The sequence below is a fragment of the Danio rerio genome, chromosome 11 (assembly GCF_052040795.2).
Source record: "Danio rerio strain M-AB ecotype USA chromosome 11, GRCz13ab, whole genome shotgun sequence".
NCBI classification, from domain to species: Eukaryota; Metazoa; Chordata; class Actinopteri; order Cypriniformes; family Danionidae; genus Danio; species Danio rerio.
In genome coordinates, this window is record NC_141031.1 from 3888037 (window position 1) to 3915295 (window position 27259).

At 40.2% G+C, this 27259-nt stretch overlaps 1 long non-coding RNA gene across 2 annotated transcripts in view; it reads left to right on the plus strand.

The window, feature by feature from the left end:
* LOC147834628 (uncharacterized) overlaps window positions 1–27259 on the plus strand; it is a 282404-nt gene that overhangs the window by 182268 nt on the left and 72877 nt on the right. The window contains exons 5-6 of one of the 2 annotated variants that reach the window (XR_015502273.1): window positions 6232–6342; window positions 8423–8472. The exons of the other annotated variant lie outside the window; for it this stretch is intronic. This is a non-coding gene — a long non-coding RNA (uncharacterized LOC147834628). The remainder of the gene's footprint in view (window positions 1–6231; window positions 6343–8422; window positions 8473–27259) is intronic. 2 annotated transcript variants of the gene reach the window in all.

Below are 27259 nucleotides of genomic sequence, written 5' to 3' on the forward strand. Positions count from 1 at the left end.
GCAACCCCTGAGAAATAAAGAGACTAAGCCAAAGAAAAATGAATGAATGAATGAATTTATAATTAGTATTCAGTGTAAAATGCCATTTAGGGACTTAACTATTTTTATTATGTTAATGAGGGAAGGATAATTAGAGAACTTTCTGTATCTAATTATAATAATTATATTTTTCTGAAGCGGTCTAAAAATATAATAACCTTAAAATAATAATTAAAAAACTGATTTTATTCTAACTAAGCTAAAAGAAACAAGACTTTCTCCAGAAGAAAAAAAAATATAGTAATGTTTAGGGATGGGTATCGTTAAGGCTTACTACTTTAATCGATACTACTTATCGGTTCGGTACTTTAACAGTTCTCTTATCGGTACTTTCTGTAGTGTTTTTTTATAATAAAAAAATCAAAACAAATTGAACAGAATTAACAATACTTTATTTTATTATTACGCTTTTAGTGTAAAATAAAGCAAAACAAATAATTGTAAAACAAATAAATAAAAATATTCCTGTAAAAGAATGTACTCGCTCTTTTTTTTTTTAAATTCTGGAGAAAAATCAACATGTTCGCCTCTTTTCTGGCAGAAGTTGGGATCTTTCTTGGTTTCCTGAAAATACCCACTTTCAGTTGCAAAATGCAGTTAAATAATCAGTCAATGTTGATGATTTTTCATTAACACATTCACATAAATGAGTCACTGGTGTTTTGGGAGTTAAACCCTAACCCTAACATAAAAATAAGCAGTTTATTTAATAATTTCTTAATAAGAAGGTTTAATATTATGCAATATTTGTAAATACATTAATGGAAAAGCATTTTTAATGTTTAAGATTTATTTAGGCTACAGCAATAAAAAAAAAATACTGTTTTCAATCTAACTAATTGTGTGTGGGGCGAGGCAGTGGCGCAGTAGGTAGTGCTGTCGTCTCACAGCAAGAAGGTTGTTGGGTCGCTGGTTAAAACCTCGGCTCAGTTGGCATTTCTGTGTGGAGTTTGCATGTTCTCCCTGCCTTCGCGTGGGTTTCCTCTGGGTGCTCCGGTTTCCCCCACAGTCCAAAGACATGTGGTACAGGTGAATTGGGTAGGCTAAATTGTCCGTAGTGTATGAGTGTGTGTGTGAATGTGTGTGTGGATGTTTTAAACTGGAAGGCTGTGCGTAAAAACTTGCTGGATAAGTTGGTGGTTCATTCCACTGTGGCGACACCAGATTAATAGAGGGACTAAGCTGACAAGAAAATGAATGAATGAATGATTGTGTGTGTTTATTAAACTATTAATATTATACTAATTTAGGGAGACCTTATGTGATTGACTCCTATAACGATATGGAGGATGTACTTTTAGTTAGTCATTTGAAAACTTTTCATTTGTCTTTCTGCAGTTAATGCACTTTTAAAAGATGCTTAGCCAGTTTGCTTGCGTTTGCGCTTATACAAGAAAACAACTTGCTGTGTTTGTTGCAACGAGCATTGTTGTGGTCCACTCGGGAAATACAACCCGTTTGGTTCTCTCTGCGCTCCGCAAGCTAGCGAGCTGTGTGTGCGCGCGCAAGTCTGTGTCACGAACTATGTGTGTGCGCTTAGCGCGAGCCTCCGCTGAGCACACGCGCACAGCCAAGAACTGTGAAGGCTTTTATACGCGCCCTCAGTTATATCCATGTCTAGGGCCGCATATGCGACACTCTCCACCCGTGCCCTCAGTTATATCCGCGTCTAGGACAGCAGAATAGAGAGGGCGGCGTCCGCGACACTACCCTCACCACCCCTGCCCTCAGTTATATCCGCGTCTAGGACGGCAGAATAAAGAGGGCGACTTCCGCGACACTACCCTCACCACCCCTGCCTTCAGTTATATCCGCGTCTAGGACGGCAGAATAGAGAGGGCGGCGTCCACGACACTACCCTCACCACCTGCGCCCTCAGTTATATCCATGTCTAGGACGGCAGAATAGAGAGGGTGGCATCCGAGACACTACCCTCACCTCCCGCGCCCTCTGTTATATCCATGTCTAGGACAGCAGAATAGAGAGGGCGACTTTTACTTTTGGGTTGAGGTCGGCGTGAACGTCCTTTGCCTGAAGCGGCAGTTCAGCTTCCTCCGGCCCTGGTTACAGGTGTAACTGAAGCAGGCTGTAAATCCAAAGCCAGGTTTATTTAAGGTCTAATTGTTGAGCAGTTTCAGCTGTGCGTGTTTGCAATCCGGAGGGATCAGGAACCGGTGTGTGTGTACGGTGCATGCTGTTCGTAGTCCATTTGGTGGCAGAGTTGTAGTTCTCCAGCGATCCGCAGTAGCTAGATCGCTGCATGGTGACTATAACAGAAAATGCCGAACATCACTTGAGAAATACTTTAAAAAGAATCCAGATTTCACAGGAGGGCTACACTGCAAAATGATTAATCACAAAAATTAAGTTGCATATTTAAAAAAGATTATTCAGGTTTTAACAAAAAAAGTTTAACTGAACATTTTCTGTTAGTTTGATTGGTTGAGTTGATTTAAGGCAGTTTAAGGCAGCAAGAAATTCTTTTAGTGTAATACGTAATATTGGGTGACTCAGTGGTTAGCACTGTTGCCTCAAAACAAGAAGGTCACTGGTTTCAGTCCTAGATGAACCAATTTACCTTTCTGTTTGGAGTTTGCATGTTCTCCCCGTGTTCGCATGGGTTTCCTCTGGGTTGCAGCTGGAAGGGCATCCTCTGCGTAAACATATGCTGGAAAAATTGGCGGTTCAATCGGCAGTGTGTGTGAATGAGTGTGTATGGTTGTTTCCCAGAACTGGGTTGGGGCTGGAAAAGCATCCGCTGTGTGAAACATATGCCAGAATAGTTGGTGGTTCATTCCTCTGTGGCAACCTCTAAAATAGAGACTAAGCCGAAGGAAAGTGAATGAGTATGTAATATCGACTGTTTCGCCACATCCAACTCTCCACCCACAAACTACATTTCTTCTCATTTCCCTCACAATGACGCGGCACAACACAGCTTACAAAAATAGCAGAGCGCCTTTCATTCGCTTCCAAAGAAAACACTTCATTACTCCACCTGGCATCGTGATGATGTGGTGTTAGCGATGGTCTGCTGGGAATAAAGGTGCTCATTGTCCCAGGATCTCTCCAAGGTCACTGAGGATGACAAACACACACACACACACATACAGTTGAAGTCAGAATTATTAGCCCCCTGTATATATTTTTACCCCAATTTCTGTTTAACAGATTTTTTCAGCACATTTCTAAACACAATAGTTTTAATAACTCATTTCTAATAACTGATTTATTTTATCTTTGCCATGATGACGGTAAATAATATTTGACTAGATATTTTTCTTACTAGTATTAAGCTTAAAGTGACATTTAAAGACTTAACTAGGTTAATTAGGCAGGTTAGGGTAATTAGGCAAGTCATTGTATAATGATGGTTTGTTCTGCAGACAATTGAAAAACAATGTTGCTTAAGGGGGCTAATAATATTGACTTTAAAATAGTTTTTAAAAAAATTAAAAACAGCTTTTATTCTAGCTAAAATAAAACAAATAAGACTTTCTCCAGAAGAAAAAATACTATAGGAAATACTGTGAAAAGTCCCTTTATTAATCCGGGGTCGCCACAGCGGAATGAACCGCCAACTTACCCAGCAAGTTTTTACGCAGCGGATGCCCTTCCAGCTGCAACCCATCTCTGGGAAACATCCACACAGACATTCACACACACACACTCATACACTAGAGACAATTTAGCCTACCCAATCAACCTGTACCACGTGTCTTTAAACTGTGGGGGAAACCGGAGCACCCGGAGGAAACCCACGGAAACGCAGGGAGAACATGCAAACTCCACACAGAAACTGCAACTGAGCTTAGGCGCGACCCAGCGACCTTCTTGCTGTGAGGCGACAGCACTACCTACTGCGTCACTGCTTCGCCCATCCTATATATATGTCCTTACTATTTTAATTATTTTTCATATGTATATATATTTGTATGTATTGCTCTACATCTTGTGTTAATTAAGCAGTGTGGAAGAGAGGCACACAACTAAAGCGCTCTGCGCTGGACAATAGACCGGCTTTGTTCTGGTCTATTGAAAAATCTTTTATAGTTTCTTAAAATAGCAACGCGCCAGAAATACACCTTAAGAGAATAAGCACAACCCTGTTAAACCATGCGTCTGGGCGCAGAGCGTATTTTTCCATCCTTAGAATAGCAAAAGTGGATTCAAACTCGCCTGTATGCTTTAGACTTTGCATCTAGATTATTATTATTGAGCCCTATGTCTTTTTCATAAGTTTCTGCTTACTAAAAAGTCAGCTCGAAAATATTGTTTGCAAAAGAACTGCACATTATATAATAAAAATAGGGCACGGCGTATTATCTATTTTGTGAAATATTACATTGTAACTCAGCGTGCTGCAGTATAGCATGGCAAGAATACAAATAATAGTCTTGTGGAAAAGCACAGTGCTGTTTCACAGCAAATCCAGCATCACTCTCCGGGGCCGAACCCTTAACCTCCATATCTGTTCCTCTGCGCTCACACGCACATATATACAGACAGAGAAGAGAGAGTTAATAAGGTCCATTACACTTTGCTCCCCCAGGCAACCAAAAACCTCATTTAACCAGGTCTGTTCGGCCAAGACAGGAAGCTCAGCCCCCCCTTCATAACTACATTAAACTGAGCTAACGGATGAGCCCTAGGACAGGAGACTGGGGTCCCACCATTTCACAACCAAGCCAGAGAGAGAGAGAGAGAAAACGGCCAACTGTAAAATCTAATCTCTTTTAAAAGCTGAGGACACGATCCAATTTCGGCAATTTCCATGTGGCATGGGCTCTGAGAGCAGGTAGTGTGTAAATGATGTTGTGCGGGTCCAGAGTTGCTGTTATCACTGCGGGGTGATGGAGTTAGGGATATCAGCGGCGCATCTCTTTCATGGTGCCTCTCTGTCTGATTTGGGGATGTTATTTATACCAATAAGCGCATGAACGGGAGTCTCATTACTGCCATCAATCATCAATCCGTTCAGATGGAGTGTGTTTAGGCTTTTGCTGAGAGATGAGTGTTCTGCATCTGTTGTTTTTGAGGTTCTAAACCAGTGGTCCCCAACCTTTTCATCAACACGGAACCAATTTTACTGCAGACTTGGTGGATTGGTGGTTTGCAGGTTGCTAGGCGTAGGTTGCTCAACAGTTTTCTCAGAGGATGACAGGCTGACAAAACATTGCTGTCACTCTGATACAAGTTACTGCAAAAAAGGCAATTCTTACTTAGATTTTTTGTCTTGTTTCTAGTCCAAAATATCTAAAAGTTCTTAAATCAAGAAGCATTTTCTAGACAAGCAGAATATTTTGTCTTGTTTTAAGAACTAATATGCCAAAATGAAGTGGGTTTTTCTTTAAATCAAGCTAAATAATCTGCCAATGGGGTAAGCAAAATAATCTTATCACAAATCGAAAACAAGATTATTTAGCTTACCCCATTGGCATTGTTTCAGTGTGGATGAGGGAAAACGGAGACAGCTGAAAACGGAGGCGGGACTGCTGAGATTCGCTACCTGATTGGGGCTTTTGTGTCATTGCGTATCCTTCCCTTATTCGTTAAGCCCCTATCACATGACTATAACACATGGCCTTAACGCTACCAGCAGATCAGCCTTCACTGTAAACAACAACATGGACACAGAAATGGGAGCGTTGTTTGCACTATTGTCTGTTTTAGCCGCCATTGTGCGCCATTATTCATTTGTTACGTTTAGTAACAACTCGACCTCGTCGTCTGTCCACAAAAATACCTCTCTTGCTTTCTTTGCCATCGCGTTTAATGTTCAACCGGCGTTTGTTGACTAACAATAACCAAATGCAGAGCGAGACTCATGCTTCCTGTTTATACTAGAACGCGCATGCCCAGAGTGCGCGTATAGTCACGTGATATACGTTTTTGGTGGCGTAGTGTGGACGGAGATATGTTCAGAAACGCTAGGTGAAACGCTAGTGTGGACGCGGATCGTTTTTTATCTAAAGCGCCGTTTTCAAACTAAAACGCTCTAGTGTAAACGGGGCCTAATACTAACATCTATTTGAATTTTACGGGACCTTTAACGGAAGTATAGGAAACAGGAGAGCCATAGCAAAAGAGGAGCCTTGACAATGCCGGTGTTTGATGTTCCTGCAACTGTAACTCACACCACAATAAAATAAAGCTGCGTTTTATTTCCACTTCCTCTTGTCTTCCTTTTAGCCCTGGCCCTGAATCAATACCCCCACAAACAAACCCTTCTCATCTGGGTCACCCGGACCGACAGACAGCTCTGCAACCGATCCCGCGTCTCCACATTGTCAGCGGCGTGAGGTATTGTGCACTTTCTTGTAAGCTGCTCTCTTTGGCTCAACAATGGCACATTCATGTGGCCGGGGCATCATGCACGGCTTACAAATGCCCGCAGAAAAGAAAGGAGCACTTTCTTTTCTTCCACAGAGGAAGATGCCATTGTTGGGGCCATTCTTTAAACACCACAAAGCGATCAATAAGCATTCAACAGGTTACGTAAAAAGCGCCTGACTTCCAGCCCACCATGCCGACTAGAAGGATTCCTGTCCCATAATGCCGTGTGTTTGCTTTTTCAATGTGTGTGCATGTTTGTTTGTTTTTTTGTATATGTGTGTGTTTTTCTTTTATCTGCACTATGGGCAGTGGTGTAAAGAGTACTGAAAAATCATACTTAGAGGTTCGCGAAACCCTCGAGTACTTTTTTAGAGATGTTAACAGATTTGTTTGAAGAAAAGTTTCAGCAAACTCTTGTTCAAATATAGTGACATCACATATGTAGTATATAACTGCAGGTTAACTAAGTTTATATCTAATAACTTTAACTATTAGCTTCTAGTTAATTAGTTAAATATATTAGTAACTATTAGGGATGTAACAGTATTGTAAATACCGTCACACCACAATAGCAATTTTTTTCAATATTACCGTAGTCACATGACTCAGTAAAACTATAGGTCTTCTGAGAAAATTTGCTTAGGCGAATGAAGCGAACGGGAGGTAGTGGAAACTACAATTCCCATCAGCCCAGGCGTGGCCATCATCCTTTGTGGTCAGTTGTTGCTACAGATCCAGTAATGCGGAAATGGAGTGTGCTGCTAGTAGCGGGGATGAAAAAGAGCTGGAGATGATCGAACCTTAAGCGGGTGTTGTCGCCGCGCGCGTACTGAATAGCGTTGTTGTCACACGCGTTCTGATCAGCTGTGTTGTCGCGCGCGTACCGTAAAGCGGGACGGAGGGTGTGTCGCGTCACAGGGGCACTTTTGATCATTTTGGAAGGGCATTTTCTATCCAAGACTAAAAAGGGCATGTGCACTGCACAGGTTGAGCCCTATGTGTGCACGTGCCTGCAAGTTGGGGAATACGACTAATAACAGTCATGGGGACTGCAGAAACACAGCACACTGTTCAGATTGATGCAGACATTGACTTGTACCGCAAAGAGACCTCTATCTCACTCATGGTTTGTCCTCTCAAGTGGGGGAAAGACAATGCACAACATCACCCACTGCTGTTAACCTGGGCCAAGTCATATCTCTGTCCCAGAAACCTCAGTCCCAAATGAGAGGGTTTTTTCTGTTGCAGGGGACATTGTAAATACCCAGAGATACCAGCTTTTACCAGATTATAGTTATATGATAACTTCCCTTAAAACCCATCTCTATCTAAGTGAGTGAGTGATTAAATGTTGAATGTGATGAGTTTTCAACAATACTAAATTGAAACTTTATTTTTTTACACGGTTTAATAATTTTTTGTTATTAAAATTGAAGTTCCTGTTTGAAAGCTTACAGATAGATGGCTAATTTGTATGTCATTGACACTTTGGGCACTTTTTTGGGGTATTTTCATTAGTTTTGTTTTTCCTGTAAATGATTCAATAAATACCGTACCGTGACATTCATACCGAGGTATTATCGTACCGTGAAATTCTGATACCATTACATCCCTAGTAACTATTAAAGTGATGGTCCCTAGTAACTATTAAAGTGACTTTAACTTTTCTGATTTTGACTGTAACGCAATAATGTGCACCTTTTGTAAAGCTGCTTTGAAAGCGGACAGTTTTGGTTGTCAGATAATTCAGGAATCGACCATCAGCTGATTCTGAAAAATAATAAGATTAATTGAGACGTTCCTCTGATTTAGCATCCAGGTGTGTTTGTATTTGTTGAACCTACAAGCACTTAAAAGAGCCGAAGTGAGAGGCAGAGAAAGAAGACAGAGGGCAGGAGTTTGAAAGAGAAAGGTTAGAGATGTAGAGATTAGAGGATGAAGTGTGTAGAGTGTGTGTGTGTGTGTGTGTGTGTGTGTGTGTGTGTGTGTGTGTGTGTGTGTGTGTGTGTGTGTGTGTGTGTGTATGTGTGTGTGTGTGTGTCCTCAGGCGCTGTGCTGATGAAGATGGACGCGGGGCAGGAATGAGTTGAGCTGCAGGTAATTGTGTTAGTATTTCCAGCTCAGCCATTAGGTATCAATAGATTGATTTCAGTGATCTCCAAAGATCCTGCATGACTGATCACAGCTGAACTTCTGTGTAAATGAAGGAAAAGAGTTTTAATGGACAACACAGTTTTTTGCTGTAATAAGGTTATTTTCAGAAAAATAATAATAACACAAAAAAGAAAAAAGAAAGCATGACTATAGTTGCGTATTAAGTGATTTACTGTGTTGGATAAAATATTACAATACAGGAGAGACACGGTGGCTCAGTGGTTAGCACTGATGCCTCACAGCAAGAAGGTCGCTGGTTTGAGTTCTGGCTGGGCCAGTTGGCATTTCTGTGTGGAGTTTGCATGTTCTCCCTATGTATGTATAACTCTGGGTGCTCCGGTTTCCCCCACAGTCCAAACATGTGCACTATAGGGGAATTGAATAAACTAAATTGGCCACAGTAAGTGTGTATGGGTGTTTCCCAGTACTAGATTGCAGCTGGAAGGGTATTCTCTGTGTAAAACATATGCTGGATTGTTTTTATTGTGTTTTTATTGTGTGTTTTTTTTCTTGTTTTTCATTATCTTATAACATTTTAACACATTTTTATTTGTTTTATCTATTTTTTATTCTTATTTTTATCATTTTTATTTTGATTATTTATTTTTGTTTTCTTACACTTGTCTCTTTTATTCTTGTTTATGTAAAACACTTTGAATTGCCACTGTGTATGAAATGTGCTCTATAAATAAACTTGCCTTGCCTTGGATTAGTTGGCGGTTTATTCCGTCGTGGTGACCCCTAATGAATAAAGGGACTAAGCCGAAAAGAAAATGAATGAATATTACGATACATGTCATTAGTGTGAGAATACATGCAGGAGATATGCACTGCAAAAAAACACTGGGTTCCACACAATTGATTTGAGTTAGGAATTAAGTTCACTTAGGAATTAAGTTAACTTAGTTTTTACAAATTTAAATGGATTGAACATAAAACGATTAAGTTGTCCCAAAAAAAAGTCTCAAAAAGTATGTTGTTTCTGCTCATTTTAATTAAGTAGCTTGAACAAACAGCAAACAATGTTTTGGGTGTGGAATTATAAATAAAATCATAAATAAAATACAATAAAACAACAAAAACACAATACAACAAAACAACATAGTTAAAAATAAAACTAAACATGACATTAATTACATAAATAAATAAATAAAAGAATGAGTAATGGAATGAATGAATGAATGAATGAATGAATGAGTGAAAAATTGATTGAATGAATGAATAAATAAAAATGAATGAAAATGAATGAATGAAAATGAATGAATGAATGAATGAATAAATGAATGAATGAATGAATGAAAAAATGAATGAATTAATAAACAAATGAATGAAAAAATGAATGAATGAAAAAATGAATGAATTAATAAACAAATGAATGAAAAAATGAATGAATATGAAAATGAATGAATGAATGAATATGAAAATGAATGAATGAATGAATTTAAAATGAATGAAAATGAATGAATGAATGAATTAATTAATTAATTAAAAATGAATGAAAAAATTTATATGAATGAATGAATTAATTAATTAATTAATAAACAAATGATTGAAAATCACCAAACACCCATGCACTCCAATTCACACACATACACTACGGACAATTTAGCCTACCCAATTCACCTGTACCGCATGTCTTTGGACTGTGGGTAAAACCGGAGCACCCGGAGGAAACCCACGCGCAGGGAGAACATGCAAACTCCACACAGAAATGCCAACTGACCCAGCTGGGATTCGAACCAGCAGCCTTCTTGCTGGTAGGCAACAGTGCTACCCGCTGAGCCACCGTGCCGACAAAATATATTAATTTTATTTGCACACAGAGTAGCTTTATAATATGTTTGCGATCATTTTTAACATGTTATTTTTAAACAGTCTGTGTTTTATCCTGATGGCTCTTGAATGGAGATGTAATAAGAGAGAGAGAGAGAGAGAGAGAGAGGAGAGAGAGAGAGAGAGATAGAGAGAGAGGAGAGAGAGTGTGTGTGTGTGTGTGTGTGTGTGTGTGTGTGTGTGTGTGTGTGTTAGCGCTAAATGACAGGTTGGAGCAAAGACACTGATAACCTTCGTGGGTAAAAGCTTCCTCTCCTTCCTCTGGCATTTGGTCAGACCTTCCAATTACATTGACAGGCCGTCCCAACATCCAGCATCTGATGTCCCCCCGATAAACGCAATTATTAATTAACCAGCACAATTAAATCTGCCATGATGGACGGGGTACAGGACATTTAGAGCAGGGACTGATGTAATCACGGTTACAGTGAGTCAGCAGACACACACATATATACAGACACACACACACAGAAATACATACAGTTGAAGTCAGAATTATTAGGCCCCCTTTGAATTTTGTTTCCTTTTTTCCCCAAATGATGTTTAACAGAGCAAGAAAATTTTCACAGTATTTCTGATAATATTTTTTCATCTGGAGAAAGTCTTATTTGTTTTATTTCGGCTAGAATAAAAGCAGATTTTTTGTCATTAAATTGTGCTATGTTGTGTTTTGTTTAGTTGTTCTCTTTGATGTTTCTTTCCAGAGTTCACACTTAGATATTGCTTGACAACTGTAAGCAGGTTTGGCATGCTGTCCTGGGAGAGAACCCTGAGCTCGGAGATAGTTGAGCCCAGGGCTCCCGCCAGGTCCATAGAGCATGAGAGGGGAGTACGAGATTATTATATGTTGTTTTGTGTGGTTTTGTTTCTGTTTACTTTTTCATTTATTTTATTGTTTTATTTTGAATAATTCATTCATTCATTTTCTTTTTGGCTCAGTCCCTTTAATAATCTGGGGTCGCCACAGCGGAATGAACCGCCATATGATTTTTGCAGCGGATGCCCTTCCAGCTGCAACCCATCACTGGAAAACACCTATGCACACTCATTTACACTCATATGGACAATTTAGCCTACCCAATTCACTTATAGCGCAGTACTTTGGTGAAAACGGAGAACCCAGAGGAAACCCACACCAACACAGTGAGAACATGCAAGCTCGAACCAGCTATCTTCTTGCTGTGTTGCCACCCTGTTTTGATTCTTCATTCATTCATTCATTTTCTTGTCGGCTTAGTCCCTTTATTAATCTGAGGTCGCCACTGCGGAATGAACCGCCAACTTATCCAGCAAGTTTTTTATGCAGCTGCAACCCATCTCTGGGAAACATCCACACACACATTCACACACACACTCATACACTAAGGACAATTTAGCCTACCCAATTCACCTGTACCACATGTCTTTGGACTGTGGGGGAAACCGAAGCACCTGGAAGAAACCCACGCGAACATTGGGAGAACATGCAAACTCCACACAGAAACTCCAACTGAGCCGAGGTTCGAACCAGCAATCCAGCGACCTTCTTGCTGTGAGGCGACAGCACTACCCACTGCACCACTGCCTCGCCCCTGTTTTGATTCTTGTTACTTTAATGTGTTTGTGTGTGTGTGTTTTGTCTATTTCTGTGGTTCTTTTCTCCAATCACTCATTTGTTATCAAACACACACACACACACACACACACATATTCCCAAGATATTCATAACAACGGATAGATTTATTGTATATTTATTTGTTTTGATCCATCTGTACCCTATATTATATTTATTGACGGACTGTGAGGTGTAAAATAACCCAAACATGTTGTCATGATGCAGAGCGAAGCACCGGTTTATTAATGCAGTGTGTGTGTTTGTGGGAATGTGCTGTGATTGTAAGGACCCGCAGCTTGGCTTGGCTGGTGACGGTCCTGAGGGGATTGTGTGCCATCAGATAACGGCTGTTCTCAGAGCAGCGCATTATTGACACTTCTGTATTACAATAAGAGTGATGGGCTTGGATGACTCTGAGGGTGAAAGATCTGTGCAGACGGCCAAGGGTATATTTGTGTGCCCCCAAAAACACAGCCATGATGCTGCGTCTTCAATACGGTCCCCATCGAGCATGACAGGTAGACATTGGGGAATTGTGGGAAACCAACTGACACCGAATGAGCCCACATTGCCGCACTGAACCGCAATAATTCAGGGAAATCATGGGAATGATTGGGAAAGGCTCTCTAGGGAATGTTAAGGTGGTTAATGCAGGAGAATGGGATGAGTCCTACGGGGTGTGTATTTAAGCATTGGGAAAGACAGGAAGGCCAAATTCCCAGAGCTACATAACATCAATAAGAGTCACTTATTTAAGTCTGATTGGGTGCTTTCATTCATAGGACAGTCACGGTTTGAGTCTAGAAAAGGACATTTTGATTATGTGAATGGAAAGACTGCTCATTTCACACAGACGCCATTTACACCTTTTTTTTTGTTAGTGTCAGTGAACAAGGCTACGTTGCTCACCACTTAGGGTGCTTTCACACCTACACTTTTGTTTCGGAACGTTTCTTGTTTGCCCAGTTAGCGCGGTTCGTTTTGCATATGTGAACAGGGCAATCGCGCTCTGTTCCGCGCCAAAGTAATCGCTCCGAGATCGCTTGAATGAGGTGGTCTCGGCTCGATTGAAACGAATCCTGGAGCGGTTCGATTGCAGTGAGAAAGCGATCCGATCCAAGCGCGGTTATATCACAGTGTTTTATCCCACATAGCAAAATTTCTCTGGCCCAGCTCTGGCCCACACAATCAGGTTTTGCTTGGCCCACATGCCGCAGTGAATTACGGTACATGACTGGACTTAATCTGGCTTCCAGACAAGGGCCAAACACAGACCATATCTGGGCCAAGTCTCAGCCAAGTGAATAACTCATAACTGGGCCTGAACTGGGCCAGATAGGTTGGTGTGTCACGATTGCAATGAAATTGATAAACCCATGGAGTGATGCGCTTTAGACACACTCTGGGCACGCTTTTTCTCAAAGTGACCTGATTGGTAGAATTTTTTTTCTTTACTCAAAAATGATTTTAGTGTATTTTAAATGTGGGTCAAGACTGGCCAAACTCACATGGCCCACTTATCAAATTTTTAAATCTGGGCCAAATACTACGCTTTTCATCTGGCCCAAATCTTGTGTGCTGCCCTAAAACGGTGCCACCTCTGCCAAACCCGGGCCATGTTTGGCCCACATGCTGTATGCCAGTGCCGGATGAATGCCTGCTGTGCCAGCTCTTTGCCAAATCTGGGCCAGAATTCTTTGCTACTAGGGATGGATATGTAATAGGCTTACGGCTATATGAAGAGAGAATTATGAGTAGGGCGGGAAGTTTCGCGAGTCTCCAGTTACCCGCAAACGAGTGATGATCTCCCGGTAATCTCGCATCTCCCTCCCGGTCCTCAAATAGGCATCGCCGCGCACCCTTCTCACCCCTCCCCACCGCATCTCTCCTCATACACGTTGCGCGCGCACCCTGTCAATCACTACCAAACCACCACCTCTCCTGACAGCTGAGCGGGACGCTGAAAAATAAACCCTGACACTCTGACTAATGTGAGGAGAGTTTACTCGCACGTGACTTGTTTTAGCTCTTTTGGTCCGATTAGAAACTTTGCAGTGTAAAAGCGAACCACACCAAGAGCAAAGAGCAACAATGTAACAATTGTAATCTCTGTTTCGGAACAACTGAGCACCCTTACTTTTTGTTTCAACCATGAAATGTTGTCACATCTTGTAAAGTACACATTAGTGATGGGTCGTTCTTGAACGATTTATTTATATTAAACGAAGGTGAAATATCCAAATGTCTTCCAATTTACCTGATTACTAGCCCTAAACTGCTCCTGTGCCGAATTTTGTTGAAATGTTTTGCAAGAACCAAAATTGGAACGTGTTTATTGTGAAAAGAAAAACAATAAAATACACTATGTTTTTTGCGTTTCCAATGAGATACTAGTCAAAGTAAAATTAGAAATCCCTACTTAAACTTTTTTATTTGTATTTTCTGTACTGTCCCAACTTTTTCTGATTTTGTCTTAATGAACATAATTTCTTATTAATGAAATATAAATAAAAATATAAATACAAAAATCATACATTATGATATAATGGCAGTGTCAGCCACAGTAAAACTCAGCTGACCACAAAGAAATGCCAAATAACATTAAATTCAACATGACAGAAACTAAAGCAGCATTTTATTGTCAAATTCCCTGTAATAATCTTCAGTTACAACTTAAAGCCAATCATTTTATTAGTGTAAAATGCGAACACACACAGTGCATCATGCTGCAATATCTTTAACTATGACTGTTTTACAGCAGATACGCCATATTACTAGGGCCAGACAAAGTCTGCGGACATTTTTTGCTGTTTCTGCTGAGAATTTTGGTAAAACTCTGTGGATTTCTGCGGAATTATTTTGGGAGTATCATAACTAAAACCTTAATATATAAAAAAAAAAATTATATATTTGTAAAACTTTTATTTAATGTTTAAAATGCAAATCCTATTAGATTCACTTTATTTGGTAAAAAAAACAAGTTTGTCATATAATATATCTAGTAAAACACAGAAAATGTTACTGTACAAACTGCATTGTACATAAATCAGATGAACATTTTCACATTAGTCAATAATATTGCTTACATTAATAAAAAAACGAAATAAATATAGATTTACACAGATTTACTCAAGTAAATAAACAGAATTAAGGATGGGCTAAAAATCTGCGGAATTCTGCGTGCGCAGTTTTCGGGTGGGCCTACATATTACACACACACAACAGCTTGTAGATGATGTTCCACCAATCTGTAGATGCATCTGATAAAATTAATAGTGTCTTTTACACCAAACACACACATGAGAACCCCAGATTAATGTATTCACTTTACCAAAATCACCAATCAGATCTAATAAATCTAATACAGTGTTTTTTACACCAAACACACTTTACACTCTAAAACCTAAAAGTGAACATCACTAAATAAAATAAGTTTGCTTTTTTATGTTGCATAGATACCCCGGCTGGGCCAGTTGGCATTTCTGTGTGGAGCGTGCATGTTCTCCCTGTGTTGGCATGGGTTTCCCCCTCACAAGTTCAAAGACGTGCGCTGTAGGTGAATTGGGTAAACTAAATTGGCTGTAGTGTGTGTGTGGGAATGAGAGTGTTTGGCTGTTTCCCAGTTATAGATTGCAGCTGGAAGGAAATCTGCTGTGTAAAACCTATGCTTGAGAAGTTGGCGGTTCATTCTGCTGTGGCGACCCCAGATTAATAAAGGAACTAAGCCGAAAAGAAAATGAATGAATGATCGAATGAAGTTACTTAAATAAGTTACTTTTTTTAAATGATACTTTGACTCAATGAAAAGAGTTGCAGTAACTCATGAACTGATTATATTAAGCAGAACTCAAATCACTTTATGAATGAATTAGTTGTTTTGTGTGTGTGTGTGTTTGTGTTAACTCTAATGCTAGAAGGAATATCACATCATCTGAGTAGCTTTATGTATTAAAGCTTTAGGCTATTATTGAAAATACAGGCATAAAACTGTATGACAATGCTTCAGATGACTGTTCTAGAGCCTACAGCTAATCAATCTGTCAGATTTTGGCGTGCATTACAGCTCTAAAGAACATTACAAATTATAAATTATCTTTAAAAAAATACATTTATAGATATGGTATATAAGTTTATAATTTCACTCACCTGGGAAATGGAGGCCACTTGAATGGTTTATGAACACAATTAAGTGCACACAGCATCCCATATCATCTGATAATTGTAGGAAATAATCCCAAAAGGCAACTGGCAGTTTAAAGCCGCATAAAACAACACAAAAATACAATGTAAATGCCAAGTTCAGTGGCTAATCAGCCGGAATCAGCTGAGGTGGCGAGACAGCGAGCAGCGAGACCTAGCTGTTGCTTATGTAGCCACACACCTTAATTATGCAGACTCATTATAAATTAATAAAAATGAAACAGATGAGTTATAAAAATATTCACCCCCTCACAGTTGTCATGACGGTTAATATTAGCTATATTGCCCAAAACTTTCTTTTGTACCAGGCTGTAAATATGTTATTATCAGCTGTAAAATTGGCCAATTTACCATTACAGTCAGAGAACATCTGGAGTTCCTGGAGCCAGCCCCCAATGGCCAGTCGATGAATTGCAGTTAGTTACTTCCGTATTGGCTACACGAGGGAGAGCGGGAGGTTGCCGCATGGTTGAAACAACATAATTCTTAAAGGGCACCTAGGTTACCCCTTTTTTCAGATTTAATATAAGTCTTTTGCATCTCTAGAATGTGTATATAAAGTTTCAGATCAAAATACCCATCAGATTTTTCATTATACCTTTTACAAGATGCTGTTTTATACTGATTTCCAGCAGGGGGTGGTTTTGTCGTACTGCACCTTTAAGACGATTCTTTCCCGCCTACTGTTTCTACATGCCTCCTCCCTCAGCTGCGTCAGACAACAGACAGACTTAGAGGAAGAAGGTCTCACGTAGCGTTTGTGAGATACTACAGTAAGAACTAACCTTTACTAATCAGTATTGTGAAGTTGCATTGATGAGTCAAACACAATATCGTTACAAAGTTAACGCGAGCGCGCACACACACACACACACACAGATACACACAGATACACACGCACACACAGGCAGGCAGGTAGGCAGACAGACAGAGCGCGCTTAGCTTAGTTAAGGCTAACCTCAAGTACTGTGTGGATATCTGTTATGCTAATGTACAAAATAAACCTGATTTAACTTCCACAAACCGGGATTGAAGCGTCTTCTTTTATAATTGTTCTGACACGCGGCTGTGCTGATGAAGTAAAGCTGAAGTAAAACGCTGTAATTAATTACACACATACTCTGTTTTAAAACACTTTAAACATGTGAAACTTACTCTTGATCACATTTGATGATGATTGCTGATCCTAGTGAACAGAACAGAGCTTTTATTCCCGGTTGCTTTGCGTATGTCTGTCTGGTCTTGTTGACATATACACGCGACTACCGGAACATGTTAAAGCGCGCAGCTGTCAATCAATTCGGTGGGGGGGGGGGAATCGCACACCTACGTAATGGTGCGATCAATTTGAAAACAGCTCCAATTGGCCGACCCTTTTTTTGTAGTTAAATTGAAAAAAAAGGACTGGGTGTGTTCATATCACCCCAGTATGACGGTCTATACACTATACCAACACACAGATCTGTCCAAACAGCTTGAAAAGTAGATTTTTTACCATAGGTGCCCTTTAAGGTTTTTTGATAGAACTTAATTGTTTTTATGTTCATAAATTTATAAAAGCATTTAAGTTAACTGATATGTCTTCGGGACAACATGAAGGAATTGTGTGGAAATCAGCATTTTTTTTTATACAGTGAAATTCACCAAACTGTAGATGCATCTAATAAAACCAATACAGTGTCTTTTACACCAAACACACACACACAAATACACGCATAACCGAGAAACCCAGATTCATGTATTCACTTTACCACACTCTGACCCATTAACCTAGAGCTAACTTACATACACACTGAATCACATATTTGTTCACACACAATTACAGCCCTAAACCCTGAAATCACACACACACACGCACATACACACAGGCACACACACAGTGTGTGTTGGACAGACAGACTGCCTGGCTCTGAGGTTAATTGAGTTGGGTGTGTGGCCCCGTGTGGCCCCGCCGTGACCCATCGGAGCTGAGGACCAAACTGAGCTCTCGCTTTGATACATTCGATATGGTTCAAGTGTGGAATGAAGAGCTAAAGCCTGTTTACATTTGAACTGGATTAACATTAGGGTGACAGTGCATGGCCAGACTAGATACAAGCTTTACACATGGGCTCACTGATCGCTCATGTTAGTCTGCGAGGGCTGATTTTTAATTTTTTTTTTTGGCAAACCGATTTAATTACTGGAGCTAATTAAATATTTGATGATCGCAAACTCTTTTCACATTGTCATTATGGGGGATTGTGTGTAGAATTCTGAGGAAATAAATGAGTTTAATCCATTTTGGAATAAGGCTGTATCATAAAACCTGAGATGTAGAAAAACTGAAGCGCTATCAATACTTTCCGGATGCACTGTAGGGAGGCACGGTTGTTACTGAAGGAAGGTTCATCAGTATTTTAATTCTTTGGAAGGGTGTTCTCACATTAGACTCAGCCTCTGGCTCCATCAGGTAGTTCTTCCGCTCATGCCCAGGCTCCAAGTTTTTTGCAACAATTTGTGCCCATAATAAGGCATTTTGCAAAATAAAAGTAAAATTAAAAATAAAATAAAAAGCTGCTGTGCGTTGTCCATATTTTTTTTTACTGTCATTGGTTTTACCTTAAACCTTTTACCTAAAATAAGGTAAAACCAATTAAAAGAATATGGACAATGCCACAGCGCCTTTTTCATTGAAAATGGTGCCACTTCTGAAAACCCTTTCCGTACGTTCACACCGAAAGCAGCGAGAGCGTCAAAGTAGCTGGAAGTCATTCATTTTTAATGAGAGCCGGCGGCGATAAGCGGCTAGGAGTAGCGTGGCGCGTCTTCTCCAGTGTGGGCGTCGAGGAGAGTTGAAATCAAGTCAACTTTATGGTAATGAGCTATGACGCGGTTCGGTGGCAAGCAATCAGAATGAAGATGTCCACCGCTTGAGAGGAGTTCAGAGAACAGAGATCTGTGAACTTTGGTTCCGACCACAGTTGTTCCCAAGCATTTGATGATTGGGGTTGCCGGATTTCCAATTATTTACAATGTTTTCTTACAGGAACATGCATTAAATAAGTTAGTGGGGAGTTACTGATGTACATTATTGTTATATATATATATATTTATCTTTAAAAAGCGGGAGTCTCACGTGATGTGACAGTACAAAACAGTATTGGTGCATCAGGATATTTCAGACATATGGAAACCTATTGGTTAAATAGTGCAAAGCCACACCACACGCAACTTGATCTTCTATTGTTATATGAATTTGATAAGAAGTGCGCAAAATTTTCACGCTAGAAACATGTTTAATGCAGGAATGTAATTGATATGCTGTAACGGCTCCTTTAAATACGAGATCAATGTAGCGAGTTTTGACGCTCTCGCTGCTGGAGCTGAAGGCAGACAGCGTTCTTTTGGTGTGGACGTACGGTAAGGCAAAGTACTCAACTGTGTTGTAGAAAAGATGGACCAAAGACCCCATTCTTCATCTCTGGAAAATTAAGTCAAAGGTGTTTCTAGAGGACATCCTCTAAACCAGGGACCACACAGGGACCTTGTAGGGTGCAGTTGGCCCATGTGTGCAGTTTCCAGTGGTGACACACAACAAAAATTTAAGGCCCAGCAAACCATCTGAATGTACCTTTTCTTACAATAGGCAGAAGACAAAGGTTTAATCAAAGAGACACTATTCACAGGGACTGGCTGGTCAGCTCAGAAACAGAACAAAAACTCAAACACCTGTGTATATATGGGAGTGTGCATGTGATTGCACATGGCAGATTTCATTGTCTCATTTTTGATAGATAGATAGATAGATAGATAGATAGATAGATAGATAGATAGATAGATAGATAGATAGATAGATAGATAGATAGATAGAATTTGTACTTTTTGTACAAATTTGTAACTTTTGTTAACAATTTAAAATTATTATTTGGCAAGTTATTGGACAACAGTGTAGACAGGGTCTATATACACTTGCATTTGCAGAACTGCCGCTCAATGGATATTTTCTCTTTTTTAGACCATTCTCTGTAAACCCTAGAGATGGTTGTGCATGAAAACCCGAGTAGATCAGCAGTTTCTGAAATACTCAGACCAGTCCGCCTGGCACCAACAACCATGCCATGTTCAAAGTCCCTTAAATCTCCTTTCTTCCCCATTCTGATGCTCGGTTTGACCTGCAGCAGATCGTCTTGACCATGTTGCTGCCATGTGATTGGCTGATTATAAATTTGCGTTAACGAGCAGTTGAGACAGGCATACCTAATAGAGGGGTCGGTGAGTGTAAGTATATAACACACAATGTCATAAAACGTGAATCATCTCACACTGGTTTTTTGAACATGACAATGGTTTCACTGTATTCGAATGCCCTCCACAGTCACTAGATCTCAATCCAATAGAGCACCTTTGGGATGTGGTGGAACTGGAGATTCGCATCATGGATGTGCAGCCGACAAATATGCAGCATCTGCGTGATGCTATCATGTCAATATGGAGAAAAATCTCTGAGGAATATTTCCAGTACCTTGTTGAATCTATGCCAGGATTAATTAAGGCAGTTCTCAAGGCAAAAGGGGGTCCAACCCGGTACTAGAAAGGTGTACCTAATAAAGTGGCCTGTGAGTGTATATATATCAAAGCACAAAATCACCATTCACTCTTATTTCTGTCTAGGAGAGAAAAGAGATTTAATTTGTGGACTTTTTCCTCTCCTATTAGTAGTTTTGTTCACAGTCCTGTATCTGGAAGTTTTTACAGTTTGAGTGTGTGTGTGTGTTATAATGCTATGTATGTGGGTATGATTGCGTTTGATCTCTCATCAGAAGCCTTTCTGAGCACGAGGCTGTTATTTTTTGACATTCACGTAAGCTAGACGTCTTTTTGAAGTCTAGATTGCATTTTGCCAAATAACTGATTAGATTACGGCTTGATTGCTTTGCCAAGGAGAAGAGCATGTCTCCAAATATCATTTCATATAAAGCGTGATTAGAAGCCCCCGTACAGTGAGCTCTACAAGCTTATTTCACTTCTGTAAACACGCCAGACATGAACTCTGCGTTAAAACTCGCTGCTGGATCGTGACTAACTGCAAACTCGAATGGAGTACATAAATCTGTGTGTGTGTGTGTAAGCGCAGGAACAGGGTGCTTGTCTCTGTTTGTGCCGTCCGAGGCTCTAATTCACTGTGTAATACTGTTTATTATGGGTATCAGTGTGCCTTTCTGCATTAGTTAAATGGGCCTCAGCACATTACTGTAATGGAGTGGCCACATGAAAACACAAAGAAACCTGATCTTCTTCTCCTCTCTCAATCCCTCGTCCTTCTCTGCCTCTCGCTCTGAGAGTAATGATTTGATGTTGCTAATGGCTTCCTAAATTCTCGAGGAAGGGCAAAAGCGATGTCGTGTTGGGTTACATTTGGCTGGCGGAGCTCCAGCGAGGGTGAGAGCCAAAAGCACAGCGACGCTCTTGTCTTTTTCTGCCGTTCCTTCCTCTTTGTTCACTCAGTAATCCCTGCTTTTACTAAATGAACGCATTTACAGTAACGAGAAAGCCTCTTCTGTCGACGTTTCATGCTGTTAGGGATCTGAACAAAAGTCGAACTGAAGCAGGCATTGAGTCTTTAAATCAATCGACTCTTTCTGATCCCATATTTTTGTGTATTTAACATCCTACTGTATTTATTACAGTGTTTACTAGTCAATCGCAAGTTGTTTTGCACATGTATGCATGCTAAATTAATAAATACTCTTGTAAATTCTCTATGGTCCAATATTATAACATCCTACTGTATTTATTACAGTATTTACTAGTCATTTGCAAGTGTTTTTGCTCAAACTATGCCTGCTAAATGAAGAAATACAAGTGGTGGGCCGTTATCGGTGTTAACGTGCTACGTTAACGCGAGACTCTTATCCTGCGATAAAAATATATCGCCGTTAATCTATTCTCAAAGTTGAGTTGGGAGATAGGTCTGTTTTACGCAAGATATAATGACTTTTACCTTGACAAAAAAGTGCCCTTCTGAATCAAATCAGCAGGATGCCCTTCTGGATCTTTCACTTACTTAGAAGACACAAGTCTGTAATTTAGACATTTGCCTTAATAGACAATATAATATAATTAAAGTGTTTACGTGAAGTGCTTTCATGTAGAAGTTTCCTGTAATTTTGGGTGACTTTAACTGCAGTTCGGCACTTTCACTTTAACTCATGAACATTTCATTCATGCCCCCGTGACAAACTGTTGTATTAGACGCAAATAAGGAGTAAGGACTGGTGAGAGTTATGGAGTTTAATAACTCACGCTAAATGGAAAGCAAAAAACTTCTGCATTTCGCGATGTGTGCGCGCGTGTCTGTGTGTGTGTGTGTGTGTGTGTGTGTGTGTGTGTGTATATATACAGTTGAAGCCAAAATTATTAGCACCCCCCCCCTGAATTATTAGCCTCCCTGTTTATTTAACAGAGAGCAGATTTTTTCAACACATTTCTAATCATAATAGTTTTATGTGTCTGTGTGTGTGTTATATATATATAGGACTATTATTTTGAGGGTGGTGTCACAAGCTCAGATTTGGTTGGCCAATCAGAGGAAAAGGAACATTTCAGCACCCCCTACATGTGTATAATAAATTTGAAAGTTGTTTATTCATTTTCCTACACTTAACCAAAAACTAAAGTCGAGCCAAAATCTACATTTTTGTTTTTTTGTGTGAGCAAAAAACCCCCTAAAAAACAGCCGTTTGCTCAGTTTTCCTCTTTTTTTTCTTTTTCTTTTTTTTTGAAAACAGATAGACAGAAGATACCCTGATTCTTCTGGGACATATTTGGCGCTCTCCAGAAATGTATACAGGGCTACGTAATCATAATGAGCCTGGGTTGGATGTGTGACTTGCTAGTTTCTCCAACAGCGATGGTTGGGTAAAGTAAGTTTTACTTCAGACTGACTGAGTGAATCGGATCTGTTGTAAACTGAATCAACTCTTTTAAACACATCCCGCAGCGTCCTCGTATAACTTTGATCATTTTTAACACACCAGTCCTCATTTGGCTTCATACCACTAAAGAGAGTGACCAGGATTTTCCCCAACTGCTTTCTTCTTCAGGAGCGACAAACTGAAAGGCTGTGTGGATTGACATGAGCTTGAGTAAATTCATTTTGCGTATGAAGCATCGCTTTAAGGCTGGTTTGATTCATGCCGCTAGACTACAAACATCAGACAAAGCCAAGCGGTCCGTGTTCAATCGGCAACAAACACAAACGAAGCATGAAACTTGTCATCTGAGCGAGTTGAGTAAGTGCATTGAGATCCGATGCCTTGAGGTGTGACTGCTTTGCCTTGCGTCTGACAAATCAGAAGGAGAGAAAAGGCCGAGCGGCGGAGAAAGGTCTCTGATGTGTGCAGCATAATGCCGTTTATTGTTGTGATTAGTATTAGCTCTCTGATTCAACCCTGATGAAAGCAGCGGGCAGCACGCCAGCAACTATATGTACATGAAATGAACAAGAGGTCCTGATGTGTGTGTGTGTTTGTACCCTGATTTGCGTAGGGAGCTAGTGTGTGTGTGTGTGTTTGGTAAATGGCAGTCTGATCACATGATGGCCTATGGCAGCCCCTAACAAACCGTGTAGGCGCCAGCGGGAGGGGGGGAATTGGGGCACTCGAGGATGAGGGGGGGGTGCTGACTCGGGTCACATGACAAATAAAGTTTGAAGCCAAACTCCTTCACTTCAAACAATAGAGTATTAATGTTGATGACACATGATCTGAGCAGAGGCAATGGACGCGCGCGCGCGTGTGTGAGCGCGTCTGCAGACTTTTGTGTGTCGAAAGGCCTCAGTCCTGTGGAGACAGACCAGTCTGGCGTCTGCATGTCATGCCTACACACACACACTCGCATATATAGGGTGTATTGCATGCTGTAGAGAGGTGGAGTAGAACTGTGCAGTGCATACATGACCATGTCAACATTGCTCTTATCGATAGCCATGTTTTCATCTAATAGATCAGAGGTCTCAAATTGTCAGGGGGGCATTTCAGTGACTGACACTTCATAGGAGAGCAGTTTTAACATTGAAGCACAAGAAAAAAAGTGGAAACTGACGTAATTGTTGCATCTTAGGAAAACAAATATGAGGTTTATATTTCAAGTGTTACCTGTTACTAGTGATAATGCAAATCAGCACGTGTATCATGTCACAGGGGGTTCTAACGTGGCAACGAGCTGGACAGACGTACAACTCAACGCTGCCACCACAGATGGCCAGATTTTGAACTTTAGGACACTTTGAGATATTAACATATCTAATGGGATTTTTAACCACCACAAAGAGTCAAGACTTGGTTTAACGTCTCATCCGAAAGACGGCACTCACTGAGCAGCATAGAGTCCCCTTTACTATACTGGGGTGTTAGAACCACAGTTGAGTGCCCCCTGCTGGCCTCACTAACACCACTTCTGGCAGCAACCTAGCTTTCCCATGTGGTCTCCCATCCAGGTACTGACCGGGCGCAGCCCTGCTTAGCTTCAGAGGGTGACCATGTGAGAGTTGCAGAGAGCTAGCTAACTTAAGCGCATAAAATATTGGCGAATAAAGCAGTGTTTCCATCCAATCTCAAAGGGAACTAAAATAGAATTTCCTGATTAACTGGGGACAAATATCAAAAAGAAAACTGGAATTGTTGCAATCGAAGAAGCCACTAGCTACATTTCCATCCACCTATAAAAAACTGTTGGGCATAACTGAGTAGGATAAACGTTATTCGATAAGAAAAGATGCGCATAAACTACAATGCAAACACTTTTACCAAACAAATTCCAGTATGCGCATTAAATGATGATAAAAATGTGTGTGAATGGACAAACCAGCAGGCTGAGCACATTGAAAGACATCTGAAATGTTGTTTTGGTCATTCTAAAATGCCTAAACCATCTCAGTATTAGTGTTATTATATTATTAATGACCTCCAGAAAAGTCAAGAGCGTATGTGCTATGCGTCTCATGCCTTCAAACGCCACCATGCATTCATTGTGTGTCAGCATACTGTCTTCTGAGGCGCAATTGATTTACTAAGTAAAGAAAAGATTGACGCAGCTTCTCCTCTACCGCATATTACGTTTTTACTGTTGATATTTAGCGCTAGTTAATCAGGAAGTGATGATTTTGTTCTCTTTGACTCGTTGGATGGAAACGCTGCTTTATTCACGCATCTTTTAATCGATATTCCAGTTTTTCACTTAAAGTTATTTTGCATTTTTGGAAGGAAACATCTATTGTTGGTCTTTTTTCTTATTTAATACATTACTTGCGCCTCAGAAGATGAAACGCAATACGCGATGGCTTTTGGAGGCATGAGATGCTCTTTGGGAGTGCAGGTACTGAAAACAGTTCTGGAGGTAATAATAATATTACTACTGAACCACAGACAGACTTTGGCTGAGGGATTTTAGAAAAACCAAAGCAGCTTTTTAGATGTTTTACCATGTGATCGAAACACTGGTTTATCCAACACAATCTCACGGCAATTCCTAACTTTTTCATTTAGTGGCTAATTCGTATAAATTCGTAATTTTAGTACGATTCGCTCATGCCCCAATGACGGTTCGGTTTAGGGGTGGGGTTAGGTGCCACGCCTCCTTTTTAAAATCGTACAATTTTGTATGACTGAATTAGTACGAATTAGCTACTAAACTGGCAAAACATAAAATACTTACGTTTCCTTGTAAGATCAGGCTGGTTTGTCCGATAATGTTGCCCCAGTTTTGACAGAAAGTTGTTTATGCACATTTTCAAACTTTATGCATGTCTTGGCATTTCCTTAAAGCACTTTTTTAATGCAATAATGAAATAACCTAAGATTAGGTGGATAACAAACACGACAACGTGAAGACTTGTCCTTAAATACAGCTTCACCATTCAACACTTGTTTGTTAAGTCAATTTCCCAATCATCTTTCAGCATGACGGTGATAAAAAAGTAAGTACAAACAACTGGCGTTGCACAACATAATCAAGAAGAAACACAATCCAGCTTTAAACTATTTGTTCATAAATCCAAGGATTCTTGTGGCTTGGTTTGATGCTATTGAGTTGAAATTACTTTACACTATCTTTATCTTGTTTTTAGCTATAAAATAGAAAACATTTAAGTTATTTTCTTCACATCTGATCTTTGAAAATGCCTCGTGATTGTGAAACAGAATCGGAGACATTTAGACGTTGCAGTATCATTCCGATTGAGCAAGAAACAGTCAGAGGGACTGTTTGTCCCAGCGCAGTGACTGAAACCATGACATTAACATGTTGCAAATGCTTGATCACAGGTTGTGTAAAACATTCAGGTGGCACGCAAATACGTTTATAGGGAACGTCTAAATAATCAAATTGCGATTTGCAGTGTAGCAGTGTTCTTATTCTAAATTTTTAATTACACTGTGTTCCTGAATAGAAATATATTTTATTTACTCTTGTTAATATCAAATATTTAATTAGCTTAATAAAAGGTTCCTACTAGAATAATTGTTTTGACTCACCTTTAAAAATGCCTGTTCTGTCAGAGCTGAGAGTTTGATGCTGAAGCGGGTCTTCTTTCTCCACATCGTTTTGATCCGACTTCATATTAAGTGGCCTTTACTTACACTGAAATGTTTACAAATGCTTGATTAATCATTCATTAATTTTCTTGCCGGCTTTATTAATCTGGGGTCGCCACAGCGGGATTAACCACCAACTTATCCAGCACATTTTTATGCAGCGGATGCCCTTCCAGCCGCAACCCATCTCTGGGAATCATCCACAAACACATTCACACATACACACTCATACACTACGGACAATTTAGCCTACCCAATTCGCCTGTACCGCATGTCTTTGGACTGTGGGGGAAACCGGAGCACCCGGAGGAAACCCACGCGAACGCAGGAAGAACATGCAAACTCCACACAGAAACACCAACTGAGCCAAGGATCAAAACAGCGACCCAACGACCTTCTTGCTGTGAGGCGACAGCACTACCTACTGCGCCACTGTGTCACCTGCTTGATTAATACCTTAGTGTAATTACATCTGTATCTAATTTCTATACATTAGATTTACACTGTTGGGGGGGACTTCCAGATGGAC